The sequence below is a fragment of the Chiloscyllium punctatum genome, chromosome 14 (genome assembly GCF_047496795.1).
Source record: "Chiloscyllium punctatum isolate Juve2018m chromosome 14, sChiPun1.3, whole genome shotgun sequence".
Taxonomy (NCBI): domain Eukaryota; kingdom Metazoa; phylum Chordata; class Chondrichthyes; order Orectolobiformes; family Hemiscylliidae; genus Chiloscyllium; species Chiloscyllium punctatum.
Genome location: NC_092752.1, coordinates 31,126,482 through 31,142,123, shown reverse-complemented (window position 1 = coordinate 31,142,123; position 15,642 = coordinate 31,126,482). Strand labels below are relative to the sequence as shown.

General features: G+C 41.1%; 1 protein-coding gene across 3 annotated transcripts in view; it reads left to right on the top strand.

The window, feature by feature from the left end:
• Positions 1–15,642, top strand: part of inpp4b (inositol polyphosphate-4-phosphatase type II B) — a 940,291-nt gene that overhangs the window by 495,543 nt on the left and 429,106 nt on the right. The gene's annotated exons all lie outside the window — the stretch shown is intronic.

The window sequence follows — 15,642 nt, the reverse complement described above, 5'->3', positions numbered from 1 at the left end:
TCCATCCAACACGTCCAGGCAAATATCAAAATATGCAATTTTATTTATGCTTGCTTTTCAGGCAAAATATTCTGATAATTTCTAAACTATAAAGTTGTTAGACTAATAATGCCCAACACCTTTGACCTCTGGTGCCATTGTAAATCTTCTTTTAGGTATTGAGGTAAATTGTGGTGCAGCTGTTTACAGGGCAATATCTCCTAAAGTAACATATTGTTTTGAGCTCATTGTTTTGTTTTTTAGCTGATTAGGAGAGCCATTGTCTCTGGTGTCATCAAGGATCTATTTGTGGCCCCATGCTATTTCATGTCTGCATCCCTTCACTGTCCCCACTTATCTGCCATACAGAACTGGATGAACAGAATTTGCATGTAACGAAATATTGGGAAGATTGAAGGCTTTGCTTTTGTTGCCAGCCAAAGAACTCCTCTTAGTTTGCTGATGCCAGCCCTCTGCCTGCCTGAAGCTGAGCCAGATTGTTCTCAACTTTAGTGCCTTTTTTGACCTTGTGAAGTATTTCTAACCGCATAAAAATGCCATCACTAAGATTACTTATTCCACCTGTCTCATGTTGTCCAGTTCCTGTTCATGAGCTTGATTTTGGGGTATGGCAGGATTTTGTTGTGACAAGAGCTTGATAAGATTGGGTCTATTACTCTTAGCATTCAGAACAATGATAGGTGACCTTATTAAAACATTGACTAGGTAGAGATGGAGAGGTTGTTTCATGTGAGAGTGTCTAGGATTGAGTGAACAAAAATTTGGTAGATGGTAAATAATGTGGCAAAATATGAAGGTGTGCACTTTGGCAGGAAGAATTGAGAATGTGAATGTTATTTAAATGGAGAAAAATTGCAGAAATCTATGACATAATAGGATCTTAGGGATCCTTGTCCATGAATCACGAAAGCTAATATTCAAGTTCAGGTAATAGGAAGGCAAATGGAACGTTGGTGCTTATTTCAAGTGAATGGAATATTAAAAACAGGGAAGTTGTAATCAATGTGGACAAGGCACGCTAAGTCTAGCTATATGCTGAATATTGTAAACAGTGTTCTGAAGGATTCGCTGATGTGGCCACATTTGGAGTATTACTTACAGTTCTGGTCACTGCATTATAGGAAAGATGTGGAAGCTTTGTAAAGCGTTCAGAGGAGATTTATTAGGATGTTGCCAGATATGGAGGGAAGGCCTTACAAAGAAAGGCTGAGGGACTTGAGGCTGTTTTCGTTAGAGAGAAGGTTGTTGAGAAGCAACTTGACATATATGATAATCAGAGGGCTAGATAGGGTGGCCTTTTTCCTCAGGTGGCAATGGCTAGCACGAGGGGACATAGCTTTAAATTGAGGGGTGATAGATTTAGGACAGATGTCAGAGGTAGTTTCTTTGCTCAAGAGTAGTAGGGGGCGTGGAATGCACTGCCTGCATCAATAGTAGTCTTGCCAAATTTAAGGGCGTTTAAATGGTCATTGGATAGGCATATGGACGAGAATTGAAAAGTGTAGGTTAGATGGGCTTCAGATTCCACAGATCAGTGCAACATCGAGTGCCGAAGGGTCTGTACTGCATTGTAATATTCTATGTTTTATGTTTTGAATTTCAATTAAAGAACATTTCAAACATTCAGAGGTTAGTTTCTGACACTTCACCTTTGCATCCTAAGTATTAATTATCTGCAACATTTAATTATACAGTGCTTAAATGCAGAAGTATGTTTCTATTGCAAAGAAATAATATTTGTAGTAAGCATATTAATTCCATTAACTTAAAAGGTTTTATAATTTCAAAGGATTTTTGTCAAGGTGGCAAAATATACTATGGCAAAATATGGGTCTCACCTTGCCATGTAAGAAGCCTGTTAAATAGCTGCCGCTACGATTAAAGCCTGTCTTTTAGTCTAGCTGCTGCATCATCCACCACATCCTCTATCCATTAAAAATCTACCAGACAGTCATTACTTCAACTTATTAATACAGTGCAGGCCTTTCTATAGGTTAGACATAGTAGCAAGACTTCCATGGCTTTTAAAAACCACTGAATAACAAAGACTGCTATTAACCCTGGTACTTTGTGACCCTTTAACTTTCAAGGGTAATATGTTTATATGTCTGCACCATTGTTGAATACTTGAATATTCATTATGATGCTATTCTGTGTTAAAGCAACCATTGTGTATCTGCAGGGAACAGTAATGATGGCAGTTTGGAGACACTGTCATTGCAATTGAAATTGTACTTGGTGTACTGGCTGTCTTGTTGTAGCCATGTGAGCTTCACCTCCAATGCATTTGTGTACATCCTATGGTAGCCATTAGGCATATCACTTGAGCCATGATGTCAGGAATGGTGCAGCTAATAATGTGTGGATTTTTAAAGAGCTGTCAGCGAGCTATCAACTGAAAGAAACAACAAGGAAAAGTTATGAAAAGAAAACTCATGCAATTTTGACTGAATGAGTCAAAATATTTGAATTACCCACTCATGTTTGTAGTTGAAGTCAAAGGAGATGTGAAACAGAATTGCAAATTTTTTATACTTACAGTGGCAAACATATAAAATAGTGACATAATTAAATGAAACAAGCACCTAAGTGTAGTAGTAGTAGGTGAGATTACGACAGGTGGTATTGTAGCTTAACTCACACTGAAGAGCAGATGAGTTGGATCACAGAAAATGTGAAGGTTTTGAAGACATACTTTGAACCCCATATTAATGTTACTTATGAAAGGTACGTATTCAAGACCCCACAGAACAGGGAGCTTAATCACTGTTGTAAAGGATGAACAGTTAGTTAGTTTGCAGATGACACCAAAACTGGTAATGTAGTGGACAGTGCAAAAGGCTACCTCAGATTACAATGGGACCTTCATCAGATGGGCAAATGGCCTGAGGAGAGGCAGATAGAGTTTAATCTAAATAAATGTGAGTCGCTACATTTTGGTAGGGCAAATCAAAGCAGGACTTAGAAACTTAATGGTAAGGTCCTGGGGAGTGTTGCTGGACAAAGAGACATTGAGTGCAGATTCATAGTTCTTTGAAAATGGAATCAAAGGTACACAGGATAGTGAAGTAGGTGATTACTATGCTTTCCTTTATTGATCATTGTATTGAGTGTTGGAGTTGGGCTATCATGTTGTGGCTGTACAGGACATTGGTTAGGCCACTTTTGAAAGACTGTGTTCAATTCTGGTCTCCCTGCTATAGGAAAGATGTTGTTAAACTTGAAAGGGTTCAGAAAAGACTTATAAGGATGCTGCTTGGTTTGAAGGGTTTGAGCTGAATAGGTTGGGGCTATTTTCCCTGGAGGGTCTGAAGCTGAGAGATGATCTTATAGAATTTTATAAAATCATGAGGGGCATAGATAGGGTGAATAGCCAAGGTCTTTTCCCCAGGATAGGAGAGTCCAAAACTAGAGGGCATAGGTTTCAGGTGAGAGTGGAAAACATATAAAATGGACCTATGAGGCAACGTTTTCATGTTGATGGAGTGTGTGTATGGAATGAATTCCCAGAGGAAGTAGTTAAGGCTGGTATAATTACAATATTTGAAAGGCATTTGGCTGGGTACATGAATAGGAAGGATTGAGAAGGATATGGGCCAAAAGCTGGCAAATGTGACTAGATTAATTTAGGATATCTGGTCTGCATGGATGAGTTGGACCAAGGTGTCTGTTTCTGTGCTGTACATCTGTGACTCCATGACTCCATTGTCACATCAAGTTGAAACTTGAGAGTTTAGACAATTGAAGGGTTTTGTAGTCAATGATAGGATTGTCTTATTCATTGGAGACTCTGTCATGGCAGCATATCTGCTGAGAGAGGAGAAACCTTCAAGATGCAACATGTAGATGCTCTGAGGTTGTCAGTCATCACTGGAACATTTTAATGGGAGAACAGATAAGATCTGCAGTATGCTGAAACATGTTCCAAGCCAAATAAGACCAAGGAATTGGGAGAAACGAGATAACATATTTGCAGATCAGTCAAAAGGAAGAGCAATAACAAAGGAGAGAATGTAAATATGGCATGGGACATAATAAAGAAAGTGTGTCCAGTGTGACAACAGCAATGCTCTAATTGCATGAAGCTGAATTTCTCTCCATAATGTCATAAGATATAGGAGCAGAACTAGGCCATTCAGCCTATGAAGTCTGCTCCAGGTTTTGATCATTACTGATATATTTCTTAACCCCCATTTTTCTGCCTTCTCCCCAAAATCCTTGATCTACTTACCAATCAAGAACCTATCTATCTCTGTCTTAAATACATTCAATGATTTGGCTTTCACAGCCCTCTGTGACAGTAAGTTGAACAGATCCACCACCCTGTGGCCCAAGAAATTTTCCTCCTCGTCTCAATTCTAAAGGGTCCTCCCTTCGTTCTGAGGATGTGCTTTCGAGTCCTCATCTTTCTTACTTGTTGAAACATATTCTCCAAATCCACTTAATCCAGGTCTCTCAGTATTCTGTAAGTTTCAACGAAATCCACCCTCAACCTTCCAAACTCCAAGTACAGACACAGAATTCTCAACCGCTCCTCATATGAGAAGGCCTTCATCTCTGGGATCATCCCTGTGGGCCCACTCCACACCAACCCAAAACTGCTCACAATATTCTAAATTAGACTGACCAAAGCATAATACACCCTCAGCAGCAGTACATCTCTGCTCTTGTATTCGAGCTGTCTTGAAATTAATGCTAACAGTGCATTTTCTTTTCTAACTGCCAACTGAACTTGTGTTAACCTAAAGAGAATCCTGGACTCCAAAGTCACTCTGTGCTTCAGATTTCTGAAAACTATCTCCATTTAGAAAATAGCCTCTGTCTCTTCTTTCTATCAAAGTGCAAACCTCTCACTTTCCCACATTGTATTCTATCTAATACTACTTTGTCCCCCTCTCCTAGCCTATGCCAGTCCTGCTTCCTCAATATTACCTGCCCCTTCAACTATCTTTGTGTCATCTGAAAACTCATCAACAATGTCCTCAATTCTTTATCCAGATCGTTAATGCATAATGTGCATAGTTGTGGTCCCAGTACAGACCCCTGCGGATCTCCGCTAGTCAGCGGCTGCCATCCTGAAAAAGACCCCATTATCCCTACTCGCTGCCTTCTGCCAGTCAGCCTATCATCTATCCATGCCAGTACTATGTTCCCAACACCATGGGCTTTTATTTAGCAGCATCCTGTGCTGCACCTTCTCATAGGAAATTCAGATAGATGACATTCATTGGCTTTCCTTTGTCTAACCTTCTTGTTACCTTCTCAAAGAATTAAAGCAGATTTGTCAGGCATTACTTCTTGGGGAAACCGTGCTGACTCAGCTTTATTTTACTGTGCACTTTCAAATACACCACAAACTTATCCTTAATAATAGACTCCAAAATATTATCAATGACCAAGTTCAGGCTAACCTATAGTTTCCTGCCTTCTGCCTCCCTCTCTTCCTAAGTAGGTGTATTACTTTGCAATACTCGTTGACTCCAGTGATTCCTGAAAGGTCACCACCAATGCCTCTACAACTTTGAGGTATCTCTTTCAGAATGCTGGGGGTTTAGTTCACCTGGTCTAGATGATTTATCCATCTTCAGATCTTTCTGCTTCTCCAGCACCACCACCTGAGGGATGGCCACGACACTCACCCCTACTCCCAACTTATTCGAAGTTCTGGTATGCTGCTGGTGTCTTCCACTGTGAAAACTGATGCAAAGTGCCCATTCAGTTCCTCCGCCATTTCTTTGTTCCTCATACTACTTCTCAATCTCCTTTTCTAGTGCTCCACTGTCCACTGTTACTTCTCTTTTACCTTACAGATATCTTAAAAAAAATCTCTTGCAATATTAATTTATATTTTTAGATAGCTTACTCTTATGTATCATCTTCTCCCTTCTTATTGCTTTTTTAGATATCCTCTGTTGGTTTTTAAAATCTTCCAGCCAATTTTAACCAAATTGTATGCTTTTTTTCCCTCACTTTTTATATCCTTGTCAGCCATGTTTGCTTTATCCTCCCCTGGTTATGCTTGTTCTTCTTTGGCATGAATTTCTGCTGTGCCTCCCAAATTACCCCAGAAGCTCCTGCCTTTACTGCTCCACTGGCTTCTCTGCTGGGTACCCCTTCCAATCAACTCTGGCCAAATTCTCCCTAATGTCTTTATTACACCTTTACTCAGTTGTAATACTGTTGCATCTGATTCAAGCTTCTCCTCCTCAAACTGCAGGGTGAATTCTATCATTTTATGGTCACTTGGAGATTCCTTCACCTCCTGCTCCCTCATCAAGTCTACCTCATTACCAAACACAGAATTGTCTGTTCTCTACTGGGATCTACTAGATGTAGCTTTAAAACATCTTGTAGACATTCCACACATTCCTTTTATTGATATCCACGACCAACCTGATTTCCCCAGTCCACTGTATGGTGAAGTCCCCCACGATTATTGTAACAATGCCTTTCTTATGTGCCTTTTCTCTCTCCTGATTTATTTTCTTCCCCACATCCTGACTACTGCTAGGAAGCCTGTCTATATCTCCTATCAAGGTCATTTCTTTCATTTGCAGTTCCTCAACTCTACCCCTACACATTCTACGCCTTCCAACTCTGTATCATTTCCTATTGATTTAATTTTATCTCTAATAAGGCAACCTCGTCCCATCTGCCCGTCCTTTGGACAGGACGTGTATCCTTGGATATCTAGTTCCTATTGAAGCACTTAGTTGTTAAGAAGGAAAGTGAGCCAATGGTGAGATGCCAGCCAATGATTCTGACTAACGTCTTTATCTCAGTTGACATCATCAGGTCTATTGTGATCAATGGTTTGCAACTGATAGTATGCTGAAAGTAGGACAACTACGTCAAGTGAACATGAACTGTCAGATAGTCATCAGTGCTTCATGCAGCATCATGAGAATCACAGATGAATTGGCTCAAGATAGTGTTCCAAAAATGAAGTCTTTGAAAGTTGAGACTGTATAATAAAATGGTCCTCTTGTTAGGAAGCTGAGAGTACAATGCAATGGGAAAAATAAAGATCTGGAGTCCCCAACAGTAATATCATGATTCTCCGAGGAATTGCACTCAAAATTAAACATCACTATTTCTGAAATCACCCCAAAAGTGAATGCAACTGTCGAAAATCCTAATTTGTCTTTGGCTTCTACCCAAGATAAAAGCAAATTACACAATGGTTCTTCCCCAACATTAAAAAATAATTTATTTATTGTAACATATAACTTGAACAAGTAAAATAAAATAACAAGATTTCTAATTTATGTCCTATAAACTTTATCATTTTTAAGTCTCTCACATGGACACACAGGCACAAAGGAAAAGAAAACAGACAAAACACAAATATTAATGGAGAGAAAACAAAATGTCAGAAGAACACTTCTGAATCACTCCACCAAATTACAAAAGTAGATGTGTTAGTTTAGCAATCCTTTCAATTCTTTGATGATGCCTGGATGTTACCTGCATCAGAATGATCAGTCTGTAGTTCATTGGTGGCTTGGTTTGACTCCGTCTTTTTGGTTGTCTTTCGGCTTTCTTTCACAATCTCCAATTGTAATTTGAGAGGCTTTTTATCCAAAAATTGGAAGAGTACTTACAGGGAAGGGGAAAAGAGGAAGAATGATGTAGCCAACCTTGTTTCTCTGTATTTCAGTTTGCTCACAAAATCTATGTTAAACTGGAGACTGACCAATCAGAAAATTGTTACTATGCTGAGTCCTACTGGTCCCATGACAAATGGTGTCAAAGCATCTGGACTCCGTATCTCCAAAAAGTAACATCGGGTTGAATCTATCTTTTTTTTTTGGCTGTGAGTTGCATGGAAATTTTTGGAAGGATTCTTGACACAAGTCCCAGTGAGATACCTTACTGAACATGCCTCAAACTCTATTCCTAAGCATTCCACGTGTCTGATTCTAACCCTATCTTACCATGCACTGTTCCTAGAACAATTTACTATGTATCAGAGTGGCACCAAAAGACCTGAATCCTTTATAGCTGCACCATGTTTGAGAGACCGCTGCGCACCCAGACAAGCATTGCCAATCCAGCATTGACTGTCGATGGTAGCATAATGGTACAACAGCTACAAAGCCATTCTGCGCACATAGCTGGCCTGGCTGACACTCCCTCACACATACTAGACTATTCTCTCACACTAGTACTTCTTTATCTACATTTTATCTATCCTTCTATACATCCCATCTGAAGACTCTCCTTAAGTACCCCCTACTGTTTCTCCAGTGTCCAGTTGTCATTTTGTCGTTATCCAGCAGGGATTGTCATGTACAGTTGAATAATTGTACAATTTGAAGCATTAGCTCTAATTGACAGCTAGTAAAATGGAATATAGAGGAAGTGAATACAAGAAATTCACCCCCACAGGGCATACCACGTGCTGGTATCTTGACCTTGACTGTCCATGATGGTCTTATGCATCCAGTTATCATCAACAGGAACTGAATGTCAGTTAGGTCCTGTCTGTCTCATAGCACCCAGCACAACTGAGCACTGACATCCACAAGGAGAGTTTCCTCCAACTTAAAGTCTTCTTCCTTCTCCTTAGACAAGCGCTACTGTACTGCTGGCATCAATCACGTCGTCTAATTGCCTGCTCCATTAGTGCAGAATCCAACATGCCAGGAAGGAGTGGGTCATTTTGTTTGGATTATACTAGAGGACTGCTCCAAGTTTTGGACCTGTATCTTCAGCAGCCCCTTTGTTCCACCACTGCCCTGGTTGTAGCATGTGCATGAACTTGATGAGGTGTCATGCTAGCGGAATGACCAACACATTACTTCTAAAAGGGAGTGCCTTTGCGTTCCTACCTTTCAACCATTCAACCGTTCAGATCCACTTCAACCATTCTGATTCCATTGCATTGCATTCCTGAGAATATCATCATACTTATATAACTTACGCTTCATGATGTTCCCTTGTCACTTGGGGCCTTCAAAAGTTCCACAATCATGAGATGTTTTTGACTACCATTCACCTTAATTTAAGTTACTGCCACTAACTTCTGCTTCACTGAGGTGAAAATGGTAGTTTAGTGAGGACCAGTGGCTTGCTGCAATCCATCTTTGAACAACATTTGACACTTAAACACGTTCACTTTGTATACTTTGCGTATGTGTGAAGAAATGTTTGCAAATGAATGTAACAGATATTTGAAAACTCATATTTCATGCATTTTCGCCTTCAATGTTCTAACATTTAGTGGACATTGATCTCGCAATTATTGCTCATCAAAGTTACACTGATTGCACTCATCCTGGGTGTTGTCCAAGACATTTTTTCAGTTGTCTTTTGAACCAGCAAATGTCAAGCGATGGCAGAGTGGATATTGTCAGTACCAGGCCCCGCCTCGGTGCCAGGTACACACTCAGAGCCACCATGTCCCTTTTTATTTCTCACTACCTTGACAGCTCATTTCTTCCCATCCTTGCAATGTGGAGATCCACCACATTGAACTTCACTTACATCGAGTCATAGAACTGTGTTCCTCATCCCTGAACTCCATATTACACCCATAAACTCCATCTACCACCCTCTGAGAAAAATAACAGGAAATGACATCACCAACCCAAAGAAACCTAAACATATAAATAGAGGGTAGGCATCAGCAGCAGTGCTTTGCCTGGAGGCCCACTGAAGATGTTAACTAGTAGGGTGATGAAATGTCTAGAAATGAACCTTCCAGCAAACCTACATCTAGAACCTCAACTTGAGCTACAAATCTTCTCAAAACTCCATATTACACAGCCTAATGATGCTGTCCCTGTTCCTCTATACTCCCCTGGGTCAGTGACAGTGGTGTTTACTGCCAATAACCTCTTCCCAACCCCGAACCATCCAGAAGCCGACTCTACTTCTAATGCTGTTCCACATAATCCCATGTACCTTGAGATTCCCCATGTCACCATCTTTATGCCCATCTCCACAAATACCTCTACTTCCTCTTCCCTACCTTGACTCTTCCAACCCTTCTTCTTATAGAGGATTCCCTCACTGCACCTATAGGACCTTTTGCATCCTCCTTAAAAACCCACCGATGGATACATAGAAGTGTATTCAGCCCAGTCGTCTGTTTGACCAGACCCCAAGTGCTGTCTGTCCCAAAGTGCTGATATGCAATTTCTCTGACTTCTGCCGAACCTGTGGGTTGGCTCATTGCCCACTCCCCAGATTGCAATCGAACCAAACCAATGATAGTGTGTGTCCCAACCTGACAACTGACCACTGCCAAGCCAGTAGACTGTGCCCCGAATGATGGCACCTTGAACAAGTTGGCCGAACTGAGGACCGGCCGAACTGCGGACCAGCCTCCACCCAGTTTCCGACATGGTTGAATATATGCCGTGTGTTTGCTGTTTAGACAGCTGTCACATGGTGTAAGTGTTTAAACTGATGTCTCAGTGTCCTTTACATCAAAATGTTGCCACTTCAGTTAGTTACCTAATGATAAGCATGACAAGGAGCCTGTCTGTGTTTCCACACAAAATTGCTCAGCGATATGGCAGAATTTATATAGCCTTTTACTCTTACTGAAGCATCAATGCTTGACAGACATGGCAAGGCATGATGCTGTGAGAATATGTGAGGGAGGTGATGGCCAAGTGTTATTATTATTGGACTAGTATTCCAGAGACCCAGATAATGTTTTGGGGATCTGAATTCAAATCCCTCCATGGCAGATAGTGGAATTTGAATTCAATAAAATAAAAATCTGAACTTCAAAGTCTAATGATGACCATGAATCAATTGTCAACAGTTGGAAATAAACATCTGGTTCACTAACGTCCTTTAGGGAAGGAAACTGCCATCCTGACCCTGTCTGGCTGACATGTGACTCCTGATTTGTAGCAATGTGGTTGACTCAGAACTGCCCTGTGGGCAATAAATGCTGGTATAGCCAGCAATATCCTTGTCCCTTGAATGAATAAAAACAAAGAATATAGGTAGATGAGTGAAGACTGAGAGAGTAAGCAAACAGCTCTGAAATGCGGCTAATTATGAACTAGGTTTCTGTTTTGCCACAAAGTGTCTATACTGCACCTTTCAATGTTAGTTGCTGATCTGCCCTGCAATGCAGGTTTATATTTCCTGAGCGGCCTGCATGTGTATTGGAGATGTCACCGTAATCATTACGGATTGTCAAATACCAGATGCTGATGTCTGGCTTCAAGGGGTGCCTGTGGCTGGTGTACACGGGTCATGCTTTAAGATTCTGTTTGGTGCTGAGTAATGTAAAGTCTGGTCACAGCTAATGATGAGCTGGAATCACCAGGAACTATGTCAGAAACTGGGTGGAGCCTAGTCCTCAATCCAGTCAAGGAGGCCCCTGTCAGGCAGGTCGTCCCAGTACCATTAGTCAGGGGCTCTGACTTTCAATTCGATAATTCTTGATATCTTGCTTGTTTGCCATCTTTGGTAAGATAAGCTGAATATTAATGGACAAGTTGCGGTATGAATAAAGGGTTTACCAAGCTTAAATTCTCCTTGGTTGGCAACCCTCTGCTGCCTAGTGAGAAACTTGCATAAACAATGCAGTTGGATGCTTCTGATGTCTAGCCAGGTCTCAGTGACACCTTGGTTGAAAAGTATGTTGCTGGAAAAGGAGAGTAGGTCAAACAGCATCCAAAAAGCAAGAGAGTTGACATTTCGGGCATATGCCCTTCATCAGGAATGTGGAGGGTGAAGGGGAATGAGAAATAAATAGGAGATGGGGATGGGGATGGTGGGAAGGTAATTGGTGGATGCAGGTGGGGGGTACTTGTGATAGGTCGGAACGGATAGGTGGGCAGAAAGATGGACAGGTAGGACAGGTCAAGATGGCATTGCCAAGTTGGCAGGTTGGATCTGGGTTGAGATGGGGGCATGGGAGATTTGGAAACGAGTGAAGTCAGTGTTGATGCTGTGTGGTTTTGAGTTGACATGATGACAGTTATGGAGAAGCTTTTATTCTGGTGCAAAAAGAGACTTCATCACTGCTGTGATTAATGACAAAAAAAGCAAGGTATGTGCAAGGAACTTTGGCTCCTCATCAAGTTGATTTTCTTTTTACAGCTCCAAAGGGAGGTATGTGGTAAGGTGAATGCAATTTTCAGTTGTTAGTATTAGCCTTTTTGTATAATTACTGCCCTCATCCCCATTGAGAGTTTTTATACATTCTGAAGAGAGTTTTTATAGGACATAGCTGAAATGATCATCAAGTATAAATTGCATGCTGCCTCACCTAATTACTAGACAATAGACAATAGGTGCAGGAGTAGGCCATTCTGCCCTTCGAGCCTGCACCACCATTCATTATGATCATGGCTGATCATCCTCAATCAGTATCCTTTTCCTGCCTTATCTCCATAACCCTTGATTCCACTATCTTTGAGAGCTCTATCCAACTCTTTCTTAAACGAATCTAGAGACTGGGCCTCCACTGCCTTCTGGGGCAGAGCATTCCACACACCCACCACTCTCTGGGTGAAGACGTTTCTGCTCACCTCTGTCCTAAATGGCCTACCCCTTATTTTTAAGCTGTGTCCTCTGGTTCGGGACTCACCCATCAGCATGTTTCCTGCCTCCAGAGTGTCCAATCCTTTAATAATCTTATACGTTCTCAATCAGATCCCCTCTCAGTCTTCTAAACTCAAGGGTGTATAAGCCCAGTTGCTCCAATCTTTCAACATGCAATACTAAAAACATTAGGAAATAAAGAATGGCTGTAAGTTTTCTCTAATGACAAAAAGAATGCATGCAAATGGAGTAGAAATGTGCCCATGCATCCTCTTGGCTGGGAGTATAGTGTAATTTACAGGGAGGAAAAAAGTTAGTTACTTTATTGCTTGGAATATTGGCTACAGGAAGCTTGAATACTCAAAACAGGCATTGGTAACATGAGCCTAAATAGTCTTTTGAGTGGAAAATATGGTCAATAAGTCCTCAGCTGTCATTTAAATTGGTTCCATTCAGGTGGTTACCACTGTACTAGAAGCATATTGTGTTTCTACATATCTAATTTGATACATTGGAAAGCATGCTCCTAATTAAGTCATTTGTGGAGCTAGATTTGTAACCACACGGCTTTTTTCTTCTTTTAGGCATGAGTCTTTTCAAAACTTTTTTTTAGTTTTCTTTGCAGTCTTCTATACTGAATTTAGAGAACACGTTGAGACATATTTACTTTATGAACTGTTATTTATTAGTGTTAATTATCAAAGAGTTCTGCATTGTTTGTGCACAGAAGCTCAGTGAATTGACCTTTGTATGCTGATTTAAGCCAGGGAGGAAATTGTTCAAAATCAAACTTCAGAAAGATATGATTTAAATTTGCTATTCCTTATCTGTAACATTAATCAAATATTGTGCAGGAATCACACAAGAGTGGGAATGTTGTTGGTTTTGGCAAGAAATATTGGGGTTGTGATGGCCTAGTAGTATTATCACTGGACTCTTATTCCAGAATACAGGGTTATGTTCTGGAGACTCTGAATTTGAATCCTACCATGACTAAAGGTGGAATTTGAATTCACTTTTTAAAAAATCTGGAATTAAGAGTTTAATGATGGCTATGAAACAATTGTTGATTGTTGGAAAAAATCCATCTGGTTCACTAATGCACTTTAGGGAGAGAAACTGACGTTCTTACCTGGTCTGGACTACATGTGACTCCAGACTCTCAGCAATGTGCTTGACTCATAACTGCCATCTAGGAACAATAAAAAATGTTGATCTAGCCAGCCACGCCCTCATCCCATGAATATCTCTATGACTGTATCACTATGACCCTGGCACATGAATCCTGAGTCAAAGGCAGCCTGATACCAGTCTAGGAGCTTGCACAACGTCAGTTGGCCACTGGGGGCAGACAGAGTCAGGATGCTCTCCATGTAAAGGGTGAGGAGTTGAATTTCAGGCAGCCCAATTGTCTTGACACTTTCTGCCCTATTGTGGACTATTTTCCTTTTAGAATGAGAGAGAGTTAGTGAATAAGGGAGATTAAAGTAAGTAGCACAACTGTTATTTCTAACACTGGGAACTGTCCTTGGCAAGTGAATGGACGGTGCAGGCGCCATGCAGAATGAGTGGTTTTTGGGGTTAGATTGGATGACAGCAACTGAAGTAAGGTATTTGTCATGCTGACAGTGGCAGAACTCCAACCTTGGTGAGAGATGGGTACAATAGCATCATAGAGTGAATGAGAGGTGACAGAAAGAAGATGGTATCGCACTTACGTCAGTAGGGTGGAGAAGGTCATTGGCCTTCTCCCTACATTACAGTGCATTTCTCCAGTTGACTGAAACTGCACTGATTCAGGTGGCAACCTCTGACACACTGGTAAGGTTTGGTGACAAGGGCTCCACTGCCATTGTGGAGGAAAAGGATGTCCCACATTCTGATCACCCAGCCCACGAACCTCCAGTCCATGCCTGCAAAGTGGGGTGCCAATTTTCCCTTCTTTTCCATGTTCAAGGCAAATGAGAGAATCCATGAAGGATGACTGTGAACAGATGGTGCTTGTCTTGGTCAGGCTTTTAAACACACTGCTCGGGGTCGAGTCTATTCCAGGATGCCCTGACAAAGTTGAGTTGTTGCAGTGAGTGGTAGAATGGGGCTAAAATTGGAATTCAGCAATGCCACAGAACGGGATAGGCAGTTAATAAGGTGTGTTGATAAGATATGGTGCGAGACGGTGCGACACGGTGGCACAGTGATTAGCACTGCTGCCTTACAGCGCTAGAGACCCGGGTTCAATTCCCGCCTTGGGCAACTGTCTGTGTGGAGTTTGCACATTCTCCCTGTGTCTGCGTGGGTTTCCTCCGGGTGCTCCGATTTCCTCCCACAGTCCAAAGATGTGCAGGTTAGGTGAATTGGCCATGCTAAATTGCCCATAGTGTTAGGTGAAGGGGTAAATGTAGGGGAAGTGGGTCTGGGTGGGTTACTCTTCAGAGGGTTGGTGTGGACTTGTTGGGCTGAAGGACCTGTTTTCACACTGTAAGTAATCTAATCTAATCTACTGTTATGAGATCTCACTAAGTGTCTCAGTGTGAAATTCACTAAAACCCGACGAAACTGGCCTTTACCTTTTTAAAAAAAAGGGCTTATCCCATTGAGTCATTTTGTTCATATTTTTATTGAAATTTCTTTCCTTTTCCAAACTTCTTTTCTTCATGATATTTGTTCAACTTCATCTCGTCTCCATTAATAAGAAAGGAGATCTGTGTCTGAGAGATGTGTTTAAGACTGCTGTCAATGATGTGGGAAATAGGGTGCTCATGTTAGAATATTCTGAAACAAAGATGCTAAAAATATCTGGAGTAAATGACTTCCAAATACATAGACAAGTCATCTGACTGAAGATGTTTGTTTCAAATTATGGCTTAATGCATGCCATGACACAAGATAGCAATAGAGACTCAACAGTTGGCTGCAGTGACAGTGCACTGAGGAGTGAGAAATTAGGTTGGATTGCTGCTTCTGATTGCAACAGGAATAATTGGATACGTGTGCATGTCTTTTTACAGAATTTGACTTAGTTATGAAACCTCCCACAACTTAGTGGCTTGCTTTCACTTTTTATATGTACTTAAACATGTAAATTTTAATGCTGATTTAAGCAGGAGACGAAGTGTGCAAGAA